Source organism: Ambystoma mexicanum, chromosome 1p (assembly GCF_040938575.1).
Source record: "Ambystoma mexicanum isolate Mex_15411 chromosome 1p, UKY_AmexF1_1, whole genome shotgun sequence".
Lineage (NCBI taxonomy): Eukaryota > Metazoa > Chordata > Amphibia > Caudata > Ambystomatidae > Ambystoma > Ambystoma mexicanum.
Genome location: NC_090921.1, coordinates 1,329,526,947 through 1,329,545,205, shown reverse-complemented (window position 1 = coordinate 1,329,545,205; position 18,259 = coordinate 1,329,526,947). Strand labels below are relative to the sequence as shown.

Genomic DNA, 18,259 nt, shown 5'->3' with positions numbered 1-18,259 from the left:
AGCCCTGGGCTCGGATGGATTTTCCACCCGCTTCTACAAAATCTTCCGGCCCCAATTAGTGGCCCCCCTGGCCAGCCTCTTCAACTCATTCGTGGCCACTGGGACAGTCACCCCAACGATGCAAGAATCTATTACAGTCCTTATCCCCAAGCCTGGGAAAGACCCTCATGATATTAGCTCGTATAGACCCGTTGCGTTGCTGAATCTGGATGCCAACATATATTCTAAAGTCTTGGCCAACCGTCTGGCACCTATTCTCCCTAATATTATAGACCCGGATCAAACAGGCTTCATAAACCACAGGTCGACGAAAGACAACATCCGCAGGGCCCTGGACCTCATTGAAATCGCCACTCGGGATTCCCAACAGCTAGCTTTATTGGCACTGGACGCAACCAAAGCGTTCGACAAGGTGGACTGGTCTTATCTGCGCCTCACTCTGGGGGCCTTTGGCTTCGGTCCGACCTTTCAGAAGATGATCCTTGTGAACTACCAGTCCCCCAGGACGAGGCTGAGAGTCAACGGCCGCTTGTCGGACCCAATCTCCCTCACGTGCGGAAGGAGGCAGGGATGTCCTCTATCCCCTCTGCTCTTCGCTTTGGCCATGGAGCCGCTGGCTCAACGAGTCCAGAAAAACCCCCGAATCAGTGGTCTGAGCACCGGCTCTGCGCAACATAAAGTGGCCCTCTAGGCGGATGACGTTCTGCTTACCATTACAAACATTGAGAGATCCATGAGTGAGTGTAACGCTCACCTGATTCCCGCAGAGGCGCCGGTCTTGACTGGGTGAATGCCGTATCTTCAAAAGTGATGTGTAACACACGGTTGGCTCTTTGGGCTGGACCTCTGTGCACTGTATGTCTGACTTGAAGAGTAAGATGTCTTAGGTAAGTGAACGCCGAGCTCTCCATCTGCCTCGGGGCAGAGTGCCGTAACCAGTTTCTTCACTGGATAAGGGTGCAGGCCTCTTGACCTCAGAGGACTGCTGTCCGTCGTTAACTGCACGAACGGTAAGTTCTGGGCACTTCAAATGTCTTAAAAGTCTTTTGTAATGATATCTCTTGTTTTGCAGGGTTCCGGCGATGGCGGATGGCGGGCTGATGAGAGTTGAGGATCGAACCCGCGTGAGGAATAGAACCGCCTGGAAGCACGTAAGTAAGCGCTTGTAGCCTGCTTCACGATGCGCACTAACTGTCCCTTTTATCTTGCAGGTACAAGTTCGGAGCTTTAGAGAAGCTGAAGGGTGCTGGAATACCCACTGGATTCGGCGTGGGAAGGAGTAATGGCACGTGAGTAATAAAGTTGCCCAATGTCTTTAAACGCACCTTCTTTTGTCTTTCAGATGCGGGATGCAGCGCCGAAGGCCTCCGGAGCGTGCGAAGAGCTGGTAAGCTTTTGTCTTTCAGATGCCGGAATGCAGTGCGAAGACCTCCGGAGCCTGCGAAGAGTAGGTAAGCCTTTGTCTTTCAGATGCCGGAATGCAGCGCGAGGCGTTGGTGACAGCCGATGGACCAGGTAAGAGATGCGCTGCCACTGAAGACCGTTGTGCTAACCTGTTCTTTCTTTGTCTTTACAGGTGCTGCTGAAGACTGGATTCCAGGATGGTAAGCCTTTGTTCCCTTAGGCCCAGGATCAGAAGCAGAAGACACGATGAGCATTCTGCTGCAGAGAATGCAGAATAACACAAAGCAAGATTCATACATCGGGTGTGGTTTAAATAGCCTCCTGTAGTGCTTAGGTGTCTCCTTCCACAGCCACGCCTAGGTAAGAAAAGAGTTCCTGCTTTCCAGAAGAGTTCCAGTGTTCTGAACCGAGGGAGTGGCTCCTGCCCCACCCAACAGGAAAAGTAGTCCCAAACAGAAGAGGATCAGGGGTTCAACTGGCAGGTAAGTAAGCAGCATGGTCTGCTGCAGGTAAGTCCACCCAAGCATTATGAGCCCGGCGCTTCCAGCGCTGGGACTGGGCATCTTTATGAGCCTGGTGCCACTGGCGCCAGGACAGGGTCCAAAAGGTCCCAATTGGGACTGGCTGGCACTCGGAACCGGGGTTATGGGTCTGCTTCCAAGGGAGTCGAGCAAGTCCTGATCTTTTGGAAGCAGAGATCATGACAGCACCCCCCCTCAAGGCCCCTCCCAAACCGGGCTTCTCCGGGGGTTTGGGCTTGTTAGGAAATGTTCGATGAAATCTTTTGATTAGACGAGGCGCGTGGACATATTCTGCAGGTTCCCAGGATCTTTCTTGGGGACCGTAGCCTTTCCAGTCAATCAGGTAAAATAGTTTAGATTTGGAGATCTTGGAATCCAGGATGCTTTTGACTTCAAACTCGAGTTCTCCATCAACTAGAATAGGTTTTGGAGATGTAGTTAGTCGGGTTTGAGGTTGCACGGGTTTTAATAGAGAGACGTGGAAGACCGGATGCATCTTCATGTGAGGGGGCAAGTCCAACTTGACCGCTACTGGATTTACTATGGTAGTGATGGAATAGGGACCAAGGTATCTTGGGTTGAATGTGCGTGGTCCTTTTAGAGGTAGATATTTGGTGGATAACCAGACTTGATCTCCTACTTGATATTGGGGGGCTTCCTTCCGATGTTGGTCTGCTCCTTTCTTGTATTGTTCTTTAGCCCTTTGAAGGTGAGAAACGGCTTCCTTAAAGGCTTGGGTGATTGTAGAATGCAGGTGGTCTACTGCTGGTGTTCCAAGATCTTGGAGTGGATCCAACTCCGAGGTTCGAGGGTGACTACCGTATAAAAGAAAAAACGGGGTCTTCCCAGTTTCCGAGTGGACAGAGTTATTGTAGGCATATTCGGCTATCCAAAGGATATCTTTCCAAGTTTTTTCAGTTTGTTGTAGCATGCAGCGCAAATACTGTTCCAGAGTTTGATTGGTCCTCTCGGTTTGTCCGTCGGTTTGAGGGTGGTGGCTGGTCGAAAGTCTCACATCAATTTGAGCCGACCGACAGCAACTTCGCCAAAAATGAGAAATAAATTGACTACCTCGATCCGAAATTAGAACTGAAGGAAAACCGTGCAGTCGGACGATGTTTTCGAGAAATTCTCGGGCCAGAGTTGCTGCTGTTGGTAAGCCTTTGAGTGGAATGAAATGCGCCATCTTGGAGAATAGGTCCACGATTACTAGGATCGTATTGTATCCGGAGCATGGAGGTAGATCGGTGATGAAGTCCATAGAAAGCGTATGCCAAGGGCGAGGCGGGATGTCAATAGGGCGTAAGAGGCCGGCTGGTTTTTCCTTTTGACTCTTGTTTTGGGTGCATACTCCACAGGACATTATAAAGTCTCTGATATCTTTTTTCCAAGACGGCCACCAGAAGTAGCGCTTGATCTTTTCCGAGGTCTTGGTCATACGGGATGTCCTTCCATTAAAGAATCGTGATAACAAGAGATTACCTTTTTCTGTAAATCTGTGCTGGGCAGGTATAACCGTTCTTGGAAATATAATAGGTTGTCCTTCACCGTAAAGTCCTTTCCCTGCAGATGCCAATTCTGTAAGTCTGCTGGAGTTACCAGTAGCCTGGCTTTATCCTTAACTTCCTCTATGGATTGTGTGGCGATTACACCTAGAATTCTTTGTTCGGGAATGATAGGTACAGGTTTAGGATTGATCAAATGTTCTTCCACTCCCATCCGAGAAAGGGCATCAGCTTTACCGTTTTTTGTACCAGGTCGTGAGGTAATTATGAAGTCAAACTCGGCAAAGAATAGTGCCCAACGGAGTTGCCTAGAGGATTGAGCTTTTGCGGTTTTCAAATATTGCAGGTTTCGGTGATCTGTAATCACAGTAACGGTGTGTCGGGCCCCCAGAAGATAATGCCCCCAAGCCTTAAAGGCGGACTTGATAGCTAGAAGTTCCTTATCAGTAATAGTGTAATTGATTTCAGGAGGCGAGAATTTGCGGGACCAAAATGCCACGGGATGCAACTGATTGGTTACTGGGTCCTTTTGTGATAGAACTGCCCCCATGGCAAGGCTCGAAGCATCAGTTTCAACGATGTAGGGGAGTTCTGGGCGAGGATGTTTTAAGATCGGTGCAGAGATAAATCTAGTCTTCAAATTCTGGAAAGCTTGTTCCGCCTCGGTAGACCATTCAAAACGTTTGTTTTTCTTTAACAAGGCGGTGATGGGCTGGACTATTCGAGAGAATTCGGGGATAAACCTGCGGTAAAAGTTAGCGAAGCCTAACATGCTTTGAACACCTTTTACGGAGGATGGCGATGGCCATTTGAGAATTGCATCGACCTTCTTTGAATCCATACGCACTCCGCTAGGTGATAATATGAATCCCAAGAATTCAACTTCAGTCACGTTGAAAACACATTTTTCCAACTTAGCGAAAAGTTTGTGTTGACGCAATCTCTCGAGGACCATTTTCACGTGTTTCCGATGTTCAGTTTCCGATGAAGAATAAACGAGGATGTCGTCAATGTAAACAACAACACACACATCTATGAGCTCTCTGAGAACATCGTTCATAAAATATTGAAAGGCGGCCGGGGCATTGCAAAGTCCGAAGGGCATGACCTGATATTCAAATAGCCCATACTTGGTGCGGAAGGCCGTCTTCCATTCATCGCCCTCTTTTACTCGTACCAAGTGGTAGGCTCCTCTAAGATCCAGCTTTGTATATATGCATGCTTTTCTGACTTGGTCCAGGAGTTCAGGGATCAAAGGTAACGGATATCTATTCTTAACGGTGATCTGGTTCAGGGCGCGATAATCTATACAAGTTCTAAGGTCCCCTTCTTTTTTTGGAACGAAGAACAAAGCTGAGGAAGAAGGGGACTTGGAAGGACGAATAAACCCATTCGCTAGGTATTGATCCAGGTATTGTCGGAGGTGAAGATTCTCAGGCTCGGTGAGGGCATAGATTCTACTACAAGGAGGAGTAGATCCAGGTATCAGGTCTATCTGGCAGTCATAAGACCTATGAGGAGGTAGAGAGTTAGCCTGATCCTTCCGGAAAACATCTTGGAATTCTAGGTATTCAGGAGGTAACTGGGGAGCCTCCGAGGAAATTGCTGCCAGTGCAACACCAGGTCGAGGGTGACAAGTAGAGATACATTCTGGAAACTGAACCGTTCTTGCTCGCCAATCGATCTGAGGATTGTGCTTCTCTAACCAAGGCATTCCTAGAATAATCTGGAACTGAGGGGCCTTGATCACATCGAACACGATCTTCTCGTGGTGTCCATCTTGACTTACTAGCGTCACTTCTTGGGTGGTATGCGTTACTGGTCCGGAGGCTATCTCCGTACCATCCACCGTAGTAATGACGTCCTTTACAGCCTTTGGACAAAGAGTCAGATTCATCCTCAAAACCATTTCATGATCCACATAATTGCCGATGGCACCGCTGTCGACGTAAGCTTCAATCGCATGTAATCGATCCGGATGTTCAGGGCTAATGAGGACCATAGGTATCACGAAATGCGAGGTCACTGAACTGGTTTTAACGCTCGGCAAGAGGACCTCTATTCTTGTCGGGCGAGGTCGTTTCCCTGCTCAGAGTTTGTGACCCTGGTAACTGCAGCTCCTACTGCCTTCTTGGCTGGTTTCACCGGACAGTCTCGAAGAAAGTGCCCTGAATTTCCACAATAGAGGCATAATTGCAGCTGTTTTCTCCTTTCCCGCTCCTTTTGTGTTAGTGGTCCTTTCAGGCCCCCTATTTGCATGGGTTCCCCGGAGTCTACTCCTTTGGTAGGAGTTGGTGGTTTGGAAAATACTCGAGCATCAAACTTGGAACGATCGTCCTTCCTGTTCTGCAGTCTGTGGTCAATTTGAACGACTAAGTCAATATAGTCCGAACAGTCTTGAGGGGGATTCACTACTTGGGCTAACACATCTTTGAGCTCTCCACGTAGACCTCTATAAAACAGCGTAATCCTTTTGTCCTCAGGCCATCGAGTTTCCACTATCAGTCTGTTGAAAGACGCAATATAAGACAAAAGGTCTTGATTACCCTGTCGCAATGAAAGGAGCTCATTGTCCAAGGGCTGCCCCTGTGAATGTCTTGCAAACAGTTTTTCCATACTGAGCTGAAAAGCTTGAAAATCATGGAGAACCGGATCATCTTGATTAACTAGAGGGATCGACCAGTCTGCCGCATTGCCACTAAGGTACGAAAGCACGAAAGCTACCTTAGCTTGATCAGTTGGAAAGGCTGCTGGCCGGCATAAGAAGTGCAACCGGCACTGATTAATAAATACTGCAAACCTCTTTGGGTCACCAGAAAATCGTTCGGGCGGAGCCAGAGGTACATTCCCAGGTAGGTTGATCTGCACTGGGTTCGTAGAGGATGTTGAAGGAAGATTTGCCCCTGATGCGGGTAACGGAGTTTGTCCGGCTTGTGACTGTAGCAATTGTCTAGCGAGATCGTCTGTTCGCTCCTTGGAAATAATCAGTTCCCTTCTTAGAGCATTCGTTTCCTGACGGGCTGCATGCACTTCTGCTCTTAGTTCCCCAAGTAACTGGGCTAGCTGGTCGGTATCCGAGGTTTCCATAGCGCCTGGGTGGGAGTTTTGCGGTAGGCTTTGTGTTCTGTAACGCTCACCTGATTCCCGCAGAGGCGCCGGTCTTGACTGGGTGAATGCCGTATCTTCAAAAGTGATGTGTAACACACGGTTGGCTCTTTGGGCTGGACCTCTGTGCACTGTATGTCTGACTCGAAGAGTAAGATGTCTTAGGTAAGTGAACGCCGAGCTCTCCATCTGCCTCAGGGCAGGGTGCCGTAACCAGTTTCTTCACTGGATAAGGGTGCAGGCCTCTTGACCTCAGAGGACTGCTGTCCGTCGTTAACTGCACGAACGGTAAGTTCTGGGCACTTCAAATGTCTTAAAAGTCTTTTGTAATGATCTCTCTTGTTTTGCAGGGTTCCGGCGATGGCGGATGGCGGGCTGATGAGAGTTGAGGATCGAACCCGCGTGAGGAATAGAAGCGCCTGGAAGCACGTAAGTAAGCGCTTGTAGCCTGCTTCACGATGCGCACTAACTGTCCCTTTTATCTTGCAGGTACAAGTTCGGAGCTTTAGAGAAGCTGAAGGGTGCTGGAATACCCACTGGATTCGGCGTGGGAAGGAGTAATGGCACGTGAGTAATAAAGTTGCCCAATGTCTTTAAACGCACCTTCTTTTGTCTTTCAGATGCGGGATGCAGCGCCGAAGGCCTCCGGAGCGTGCGAAGAGCTGGTAAGCTTTTGTCTTTCAGATGCCGGAATGCAGTGCGAAGACCTCCTGGAGCCTGCGAAGAGTAGGTAAGCCTTTGTCTTTCAGATGCTGGAATGCAGCGCGAGGCGTTGGTGACAGCCGATGGACCAGGTAAGAGATGCGCTGCCACTGAAGACCGTTGTGCTAACCTGTTCTTTCTTTGTCTTTACAGGTGCTGCTGAAGACTGGATTCCAGGATGGTAAGCCTTTGTTCCCTTAGGCCCAGGATCAGAAGCAGAAGACACGATGAGCATTCTGCTGCAGAGAATGCAGAATAACACAAAGCAAGATTCATCCATCGGGTGTGGTTTAAATAGCCTCCTGTAGTGCTTAGGTAACTCCTTCCACAGCCACGTCTAGGTAAGAAAAGAGTTCCTGCTTTCCAGAAGAGTTCCAGTGTTCTGAACCGAGGGAGTGGCTCCTGCCCCACCCAACAGGAAAAGTAGTCCCAAACAGAAGAGGATCAGGGGTTCAACTGGCAGGTAAGTAAGCAGCATGGTCTGCTGCAGGTAAGTCCACCCAAGCATTATGAGCCCGGCGCTTCCAGCGCTGGGACTGGGCATCTTTATGAGCCTGGTGCCACTGGCGCCAGGACAGGGTCCAAAAGGTCCCAATTGGAACTGGCTGGCACTCGGAACCGGGGTTATTGGTCTGCTTCCAAGGGAGTCGGGCAAGTCCTGATCTTTTGGAAGCAGAGATCATGACAGTGAGGCCTTAACCGAAATCCACAACTTTGGGATGGTCTCGGGATTCGCGATTAACTTTCAAAAGTCGGCGGCACTGGGAGTGGGCATGACGCCGGCTGAACGGGAGGCCCTGGTGGAGAGAGGTCCGTTCCAATGGAGCATCAAATCGATCCCCTATTTGGGGGGTTCAGATCCCCGCACGCCCAATGGAAGTTTACCGGGCTAACTTCCCATCACTCTTCGAGGAACTAGAAAAGGATCAGAAACGCTGGCAACCCCAAGAGATCTCCCTCATTGGCCGGATCACGGCATGCAAAATGAACTTACTTCCTCGCTTCCTCTATGCCTGTGCCGCCCTCCCGATCACCATTCTGCTTCCCCCTTTGCAGCGGCTCCAAAGGAAGATGGTGGACTTTATCTGGAAGGGGAAGAAAGCACGCATCCCGCGGAGAACAATGAAGGCCAGCACGAGATTGGGAGGCCTGGGGGTTCCCGACCTCTGTAAATACCATATGGCGGCACAGCTGGCCCATCTCCAGGCATGGGGGCTCGCTACAGGTTGACCGAAATGGGTGGAGATCGAACAATCGTGCCTTTCTCTCCCCGTTCTTACCAACAGCCTTACGCCGCAGCTGGCCGGGCACTCTTACAGCTACAAAACAAACGATTAGGGCCTGGGAGTGGGCTCGCAGACACCGGGGCGTCCCAGGAGACTTGAGTGCGCTCTCCCCAATCTTCCTCAACCCAGCTTTCGCCCCCGGGGCCCGCCCCCAAAACTTTAGAAACTGGGTCGCAGGGGGCCTCACCACTTTAGGGCAACTTTTTGAAAGGGACTCCCCCTAACCTTTGAACGCTGCAAGATGGCTTTTCAGTTAGCAGAAACGGATAGGTACTCCTACGCCCAGCTCAGACATTGGTGTTCCACCCACAGACCCGAGCGGCGGCCACAAGACCCCTTACCTCACTGGAACTGACGGTGAGCGACCTACCGGCCCGGGGGAAGATATCGGCCCTGTATAGGCTGCTGCAGGAGGACCCCCTCCAGTCCAGGGCTTCCTATATGTCCCAATGGGAAACGGACCTCGGACACGCCGTTGAGGACCATACATGGGTGGACATTTGGACAAGAACGCGGACGACTTCCTGCTGTATTACCAACCGGGAGTGTGCCCATAAACTACTCCTGCGCTGGTATTACCCCCCTCTACGCCTTCATCACTTCCAACCAGCACTAGACCCTCACTGTTGGCGACTTTGCGGCCTCCCAGGATCCTACTTTCACATGTGGTGGACCTGCCCCCGGGTGCAAGAGTTTTGGTCTCTGCTTAGCTACCATAAAAGATGTCACCCAGATGACCATTCCGCTCACGCCCGAACAGGTCCTTTTAGGGATTCCACTGTCAGGCTCATACCCGCGGTCGGGGAGAAGAGCGGCCCTGGTATCCCAGTTCTTGTTAGCGGCAAAAATCACGGTGGCCCGCACCTGGAAGTCTGCGGACGGGCCCTTGATGGCCCTTTGTTGGGTCAAACTTTGGGATATTTTAATAGCCGAGAAAGTCACGGCAGCCAGGGCGGGACTGCTTCATCGATTTCTGGATATCTGGGAGCCAGTGCTAGACTATGACCGGAACTATCCGGCCCTGACCCACAAACCGTGCCTGATCGCAACGGCCCTTCACGTCATGGAGGACCCACCATTGCCGCCAAGTCAGTCTGACTAAGGCCTGAGTACTATGCTTGCCGCGAACGCAAGGGGTGGGAGATGGGGACTCTGGGTTACATGACCTGAGATGCTACATGTAAGGCTCTTGTATAATTTCTCCTGTGTGTGGATTTATAAATAAACAAATTTAAAAAAAGGATGAAAGAACATGAACAGATCTTTTTGGAGAGGGGAAGTGATGAAGATGTAGGCAACATTTGCCCTGGTGCTGCACCTTCTTCAGGTGGTTGTAGTATGCAGGCGTCAAGTCCTTCCACCAATTTCATGGCACAAGCACTTCTATAAATACACACAGAACATTGTGCTAAGGAAGTCAGGAAGTTCCTTACCCTCAAAGTTGTTTCGAGGTGGGCCGAGACTGTAGAAAGCTTGAGGCTCTATGTGGGGTGCTTCCTCAAAGGGAATGGAGATCACGTAGCTCTTGTCATCCTTCTTCACTGGATGGAATATAAAAGAGAATTCTGGCACTCTCACCTGAACAAGATTACACACAGATTACACAACTGGTCACCAGTTATGTTGGTCAAGAAGCCACCTACAGATAGATAGGGCCTCAAAAGTAGAAGTACCACATGAACAACAAAATGTGCATTCTTCACAGAGATAAAGGAATAAACTGAGGTGAAACCAGCTTCTACTTTAATCCCATCTAATCTATACAAACCTATGGGCAGGGTCTTCTCTTTCCTTACAACAGATAGCTGCCATGTTATACATTTGGTTATATGCTTGTTTCTTTGTGTACATTTTTATTCAGGCGCCAGTTTCCCCTGCTTGTCCAACTGGCACAAGTTTTTTTTCATGCAGATGGGTGCTTTATTTCTGATCAAAACACAATAAGCAAACAAAGTTTGCAGAAAAAAGAAATGACAGCAATATATTTTATTGAATTGTTAGGTGTGTAAATCATAAGGAGGGGAGACACTTCCTGATCCTGACCCTTGGTGTGGTGTTTTGCGGTGTTCTCTGGGCAGATCAGATTGGGGGAGAAGGGTGGAACAGGTCAGGAAGACTGGGAAACCGTCTTGTTTAACTTTCCCCACAATCCCACACTTCTAATGTTTTTTTGCCAAATAGAAGAATTAAGAAAACCTAATTCTTGGTTGGCACTACAAGTTCCATAATCCCCCAAGTACTGGGACGAGGAAGAGGGCCCAAGAGCAATGTTGCAAGAGTAGTCAGCTTGTTAAGCATAATGACTCACACCTTAAGGAAGCAGAGAGAGACTTAAAAGGCCCCCTCAGATGCAGGCCAATAGAATGAGTTGGAGCTGGAATGTTTTCCGGCATAGCAGCAGCAGAGAAGGAGCACGTGGTTTGCAATCCAAACAGAAGTTGGTGGAAAGAAAGGATGCTGGGACTTTGACCAAGTACATCCCAGCTGCCTGTCCTGAGAGGGTCCTGTTCCCCCTAAATCTGAAGTGCAGAGTTTGCGCAGCAGAAGGTGTGAAAGAAGACTGCTTTTCCCCATGTGAACCTGATTGCAGAGATTGCAAGAAGTGTGCCTGGGAATGTGGCTGAAAGTTGGTGTACAGCAGAGGGACTCAGGAGCGAGAGGAGCTCTGCGACTGCATGGCAGGGACAAAGACACCTTCACAGGGGAAGGGTGTGCATCCAAACGAAGCCAGAAGCGGTTTCAAGTCCTGCAGCACACAAAGAGAGCAAGACAGAAGCCGCTGAGTGTTACTGAGCGTTCTGAACCCATGAGCGGATAAAAGCAGGCAACTGCAGCCAAGCAGAATCACTTGCATATGCGTGAAAGCAGTAATACACCAACCGTTGATTGTCGGACAATGGGAAGTTGCAAAAGTGGCACTCGCGTGTGAGTAAACCTCTTCCATAACACTGGCGTAAAAGTAAAACACAGTGAACCATGTTAATTGAATCTTAAACCCTCTGAAACAGATGAAACACTGGTTGTGTGTGCTTAAAACGAACTCTGAGGTAAAGGTTAACCGACAAGTCAATTATGAAGCTGTTGAAGATGATGTAGCACTTAAGTTAAGTGACTGAACATGGAATTGTGAGTTTTAAGGGAACAAGCATTGCCCTAGGCCAAACGAGTATAAGTATTGCCCAAAGCCAAAAGTTGTGCAAGCTTTGTCTTCAGCCAAAAGAGACTAACAACAGGCATACCATTACGCTGCTTAGGTGGGCAGAAAGCAAAGAGGCAAATGAAAGGTTGTAAAAAGGTGAAACCTGCTGAATGTAAATGTTCCTTAAAAATTGGTATAACTCACATCACTAAAGCCATAAGGAGGAAAGGTAGAATTACATCCTTAAGGGCATTTTTTGTTGTTGTTTTGGCAGAAAAACATGTGTCAAAAAGGCTGCCCTTTTGACAAAGTGATTGTTCAGAAGAAGCGTGCATTGCTTACTTGGATGGGTTGAGGGGCACTTTTCTTGTCTTTTCTGAAAAGTGTTTCAAAATCACAAAGTTGCATACTACTGAAGCAGTGATAAATCTTTTGTTGTCAGAAGATTTACAACTTCAGAAGCCTGGTTGAATGTGGAACACTATGGCAAAGGTGAGTAGAACCGCATAGTGAATCATTACAGAAGTTAACCATGTAGAAGAATTATCCAGATGGGAGTAGTGGTGCTGTGAAGTCATCCTGACAAAGATATAAACTTTTATTCATAAAGCTATAAACAGAGACTTGAGAAGTGCTACCAAGTGGCTGTGTTTCTTTTACCTTGCAAGAAGTTCTGTTTCTCTGAATCTGACAAGGAACTGGATTTCTTCTATGACATTTCTAAGTTGAGGAAAAGCATCATGACCCAGAACATCATTGATTATATTTGATGAAGTGGAAATTATTATTCCAGGAAGAAGAAGAAGAAATCTTTCTGTTGGTTGGACATTGTTTAACTGAACCTTCTTATGACAAAGTGAAGGAGTCAAGAACTCTTGTAAACCCGGATTTCCTTGTTTCTTTATGTTGAACATTGGAACTGAACTTGAGAAGGGGAGTAGACTCAGGTTCTGAAGAGAGACTGTGAATATAAGAGAAATAACATTGTTGATGTTTGTTGTGAATTGCCATATATTTTCTTGTGCATTTTATACTTAAGTGTGAGGACCAGATATCCTTTGTTAGAGTGTTTTCATTAGTTTTTGATAGGCAGGGAAATCCTCACCAGGGTAGGGATCGTGTGGCGTTTGATTAAATGTATAATTTAACAAAATGGCTTATTTTAAGAAATCATTCAAAAGTTGTCCGCCTCACATTTCCGACCCCACACATAATATTGGATCAAATAGGACACCTGAAGGAAAATGGAATGACCCCTTTGAACTGATCGAGAAGGGAGAGAGAGAGACAGACAGAGTCATTGTCTCAGGAGGATAGCTCAGGGGCAACATGCTCACCTTGGAAGCAAGACAACACAAAGCACAACAGGTTAGATCCCCAGGTCCGCGCTTAGAAACCTCTGGGTATTAAGCGTGTTATAAATAACCTATCATATCATATATCATACGCAGGGGAAACCCTCTGATGTAGTCGTGCCGATCATTGTGAAGCTACAGAGGCCGCAGCAACCCGCGAGGGAGAGAGCGCCAGAGGTCTGGCTTAACGAATAGTGGGGAAACCGCAGTCAGGACAGAATCCTGGAGACCGTCCTATTTGGTGGTGACCAGGGGAAAAACTGTGGTGGTTCTGGGGCCCCATCAACAACGCTGAAACGAGAAAGAATTGGGGGAATGAAACCTCCCATTGGCAGACCTACGCCAAGCACGCAGACATAACAAGAAACTGAGATCGATTCTGCACTGGAGTTGAGAAAGCAGAGAGACTGGCGGAAGCAAATCCATCTTGACAGCAAGCCTTGTGAATCCACCCAAGTCAAATGAAGGTACCAGGGTGGAAAAGGAAAGAGGGAGGCTACAGGGACTATATGTATTACATGAAAGGAACTCCAATATTGACTGTGGGTCATGGAAAAAGAACACCCCTATCTATTGTGAAGTACCAAGAAAGTTACCAAGTATATATGGTGATGAACCCTGGAATTAATTATTAAGAGTCTTTGATAACCGCTCCGAATTAAGTTCAAGTACCAATCACCGAAAAATAAAAGGGAAACCAGGAGAGAGGCCCCAGGAGGGATGGTACTATACCTTATGAATACTGGAATCTATTACTACGACTTTGAGAAACCCTCTAAATTGAGCAAAAGTACCAATCGCAGAGAAATTAAGGGGAAACCAGGGAGAGGCCCCAGGAGTTGAGGTGCTACACCTTTAACAAGTCATACTGAACCCCAACAGAGAGAGTCGAAAGGAGATAGTATGAATGACTCAAATAAAAAGGAAGACGTGTAGATTACATACAGAAAGACTGTCGGAAGGACATTGTTAGGTCTCACAACCTCCGGGATATCAGACCTATGAATATGTACCACAAGCTGCTCATGAAAGAGCATTTTTTTTAAAACATTTTTTTTAACTTGTATGTAATCAAGGGAAAAATGATTTTTACAAGAAGTTGTTAATTACAGTTGATGTACGTCAGAGAGTGCGTAAAGGTAAGTCTCAAGGTATTAAATTCAAAGGTGTTCTCGAAATTGAAAAGGGAGAAAATCCTCTGTAATTAGAAAAATGTCCATTGAAAATCCAAGACCGGCCGGTCGCTTTAAGTTACGACGCCGAGTTTGATCAAGGCTGCTTCCAATATTTTGGCCGTGACTACCGCCCATCGGGACTTTTCGCCAGATATCAAGCGGCACCACCACGTGTGCTCATCAATCAGGACCGAGTCAAGCCATAGCGGAGTCAAAAACGGAGTGCGAATTTGCTTCAAAGACGGGCAGTTTAGGAGAAGATGGCGAATGTTCTCAACAGAATCAGGGTCTTCACACAGTCTGCATGTAATTGAGCTGGCTAGCCGTCTTCTCCCTAGGATTTCTCGAGTATGGAGCAAGTTTAAACGTGCCCTTAAAAATGTTGAGCGCAGTTTTTTGTCTGGGAATCTCAGACAGTACGCCAGAGGAAGTTTCAATTTATTATAGGTTGGTGGAAGGTGGTTTAGGCACTTGATGGAAGCAGCTTTGTCAATGGTGGTAATCCAATCCTGCAGTTTCAGTTTTTCACTTACTCTTTGCGGGTTCGTTATCAAGTCATTGGGCCTCATTACGACCCTGGCGGAAATCGTGGCGCAAAATGCACCATGGAGCACGGCGGAAAGCTGCCGATAGCGCCATGGGGGTTGGCGGATTTACCGCCCCATTCCGACCTTGGCGGGGCGGTAAATCCCCATTCCCCATTTTACCCTTCCCCATTCCCATTTTTGCCCCATAGGGTATAATGGGAGTGGGGAAGGCGTTAATTACGCCACCGTAAAATACGGTGGCGTAATTAACAACAAGGTCCCGTAGCGCCATGGATTTCTCCGCCCGGAAAAACCAGGCGGGAAACGCTCCATGGCGCTACGGGAACTCGTAGTAGGGCGGACGGGTCCGCCGCGAATACCGCTGGCGTAAACCCACTCCGCCAGGGTCGTAATGAGGCCCATTGAGTGAACATTGCAGGTCTTCCAGTTTGGTTTTTTGAAGGTGTGCCCATTTTTGGACCGTCTTGGTGTTAGTTGATTCCAATACCTGCCCAATAATTTTAAAGATTAGCAACCTTTAATTAAGGTTTTCCTAAATAGGGGAAGTGCGGCCCCACTGACGGTGGCGCTTAGCGACAGAAGGCCCAACTCTCGTCTGATCGCTTCAATAGGAATTGCATTCGGAAGGCCTAAAAGAGATTTCCATATATAGGCCTCTAGTTTTCGCCATAGTTGGGGTGGTATGGTGAACATGGCATCCATGCCATAGGTCAGTGCGGGGACCATTTTTCCCTTGTAGAAATTAATGGCCGGCACTAATGAGAATTTGCCATACTTCCTGTCAAGTGCTCGTAGTTGGGAAGTCAGTTGTTTAGTTTTAGCCCAGAGATGTTGCTGCATTTTGAGTTCTTGAGGCGACCCATCTATGAACACACCTAGATATTTAAATTGTTGGACCACTTCGATTCTAGTTTCGCACACTGACCAAGACCGGGTGGTTTTCGGAGGGTGGCGAGAAGAGGACAGCACCATAATTTTGGTTTTAGTCTGGTTTATTTGGAGATTGTTGGTGGTCATGTAGGTTGCCAGATTGTCCAACTGCCGTTGAAGGCCGATCGGAGTTTGATCGAACAGGATCATATCGTCGGCGTAAAGCAGACGGGACAGGGGGGAATTGCCGAACTTCGGAGGGAAGCTGCGCACCAGAACTTCCGAGTCTTTATAGTCCCCCAAAAAAGCCACGAAGAGTGCCGGAGCCAGGGGACAGCCTTGTTTAACTCCTCTATGCGCTTGGATATCTCTAGACAGGGCCCCCTGTTTATTCAGTCGGACGTTGAGTGAGGTATTGGTGTGAAGGGCTATTATTGGCTGTAGTACGGCAGGTGGACACTTCCAGTTTTCCAGCTTTCTCCACAATCTTGGTCGGTCAACTTTGTCGAAAGCCTGAGAAAGGTCGATGAAAGCCGCGTACACCGTAGGGGCGCCCTGCTTTATTTTGGCTTTTAGGATTGTGAGTATGAGAATGTTCAGTGCGGTGCTGCCATTTTTCTTGAAGCCTAGTTGGTAGGGATCACTGCAGGGGGCTGCTTTCTCCCAGCGGTGGAAGTGATCCAAAAGAAGAGTGGCAAACAGTTTGCCCATAATGTCCAATAGGGCAATCGGGCGATAATTTTCCGGGGCTTCTCTGCTTCCTTGTTTGAAAATTGGTATGATGGTTGCTTTGCACCGCGATAATGGGATCTGTCTGGTAGTTCTGCAGTGGTCAAACAGAATGCCCATGAAGGCAGCCCATTCATCACGGTGCTTCTTTAGATCTATATTCGACAGGCCATCCGGGCCTGGAGCTCTTGATGATTTTAACTTTTGGATGGCTGTGCTTATGTCTGATATTGCTGAGAGATCGATCCAAGGCGCTGCGGAGGAATCCAGAGACGGGATCGTAGCCTGGGTCGGGCTAGCAAAAAGGTCGGTGAAAAACGTGACCCAGACTTGTTCCGGAACTGAGTTGCTCATGCTAAAAGTTGTGGATCCTTGTGAAGCATTTACCAAGGACCAAAAATCAGCAGTTTTCTTTGCAGTTAGGACTTTCATCATTGATTCTGCATCTTGTTGGTATAAGACAGCTCGACGTGCTCTGATCCATGATTTGTAGGCTTTCTTTTCAGTTCTCCAGCGATCCCATGCAGCAGCGGTGCTGTCTGCCTTGGCGCGTCTTCTGAGAGTTCTCAAGACGTTTTTCTTCCCAGCTGTTTGCTTGTCGTACTGGTGGTTGCACGATTTGGGGATAGGCGGGCCCGCTGCCGAGTGATGCCTGTATTTAAGGAACATGGGGAGGTAGTCCGGCCTGATGGGTGGAGCAAGAGGTTGTTCAGTCCCAAATTCCGCAACGTATTGGTCGGTAATAGATCTAATATTGGCCAAAGTCAGTCGAAGGCGCGATTGTTGGGGATTTGTTTCAACCGATGGTAAATAGTACGTTGAATTACGAGCAGAAGAGCTCCATGAAATAGTTAGCATATTGTGGTCGCTGGAAGCCGTTTTGACCACTTCAAAGTCTTGAATTGCTGCACACAGAGCTTGTGACGCAAAAATGTAGTCCAAAGTAGCCGTCGACCGGCCCCTCTCCCAGGTCGGGAGATGGGACTGCCCTTCACGGATCCAGGCAGCGTTGTGTAAATTCCTGGATGTCATGAGGGTCATCCAAGCTTGTCCTCTGTGCTCCGCATCTGTTGCCTCGGTTGAATTTTTAGAGTCTTTCTTCTGCTGGACACACTTCGCGTTGAGATCACCACATACGAGTACGGAGTGTTCCATTCGATAAGGATCTCATCAATGACCTCCGCCATGGTTTGGCAAAAGAGTGGCGTTGATGTTCTTTGAGGATTCCAATATGTAGTGATCAAAGCGAGTGGCAGGGATGAGGATTGCTTTGACCGTGGATTTAAAGGTTCAGAGGCGGGGTTCCATTCAATTAGGACCGCCAGTACCCCATATGATCTGGCTGTGGTCCTGATCAGTTTTAGATTTTGATCTGACCGTACTCCGATGAGAAGGCCTGCTGAGGGACGGCCTAACAGCCCTTTTACAGCTGGCGAGATCACGTTGTCATACCCATCCACTGAGGCTGTATCCTGGAGCCATGTTTCTTGCAAACAGAAAATATCAAATTGACCCAGGTCGAAAGTGTTGTGGTCAGTCAGATGAACATGACCTCTGGTGTTCCAGGAGGCCAACGACAAGGACTTTTGACGCAGTTGGATGTCGGCTACTTTCGGTAATTGCTATCTAAGGCGGTGTGAAGATAGAGCCCCCTTTATCCAGTCCCAAGGGCCGGCTTGAGGAGCGGATTTTTTAAGAACTGGCGACGGTGGTAATTTGAATTGCACACCAGATCTGTGAGTTGCCTGGTCTCTTCGTGGGGATTGGTCTCTCCAGCTTCGCTTTGTTTGAGCCGCACGGGATCGCTGATTTAGGGAATACCGCGGGCGGTGCCTGGATGTTTCTTGCGTATCTTGAGACCGATGGTGAGTTTGCGATACTACTCGGGGTGGGTCGGGAGAGCCCCTGGAGGAGCTTATG

General features: G+C 48.3%; 1 protein-coding gene across 3 annotated transcripts in view; it reads right to left on the bottom strand.

The window, feature by feature from the left end:
- The window catches only part of CCDC106 (coiled-coil domain containing 106), a 607,047-nt gene that overhangs the window by 185,463 nt on the left and 403,325 nt on the right, over positions 1–18,259 (bottom strand). Inside the window, exon 1 of one of the 3 annotated variants that reach the window (XM_069606810.1) lies at positions 9,957–10,078. The exons of the other annotated variants lie outside the window; for them this stretch is intronic. The gene's annotated coding sequence lies outside the window, so the exon portion shown is untranslated. Of the gene's footprint in view, positions 1–9,956; positions 10,079–18,259 lie in introns of those variants that run through there. 3 annotated transcript variants of the gene reach the window in all.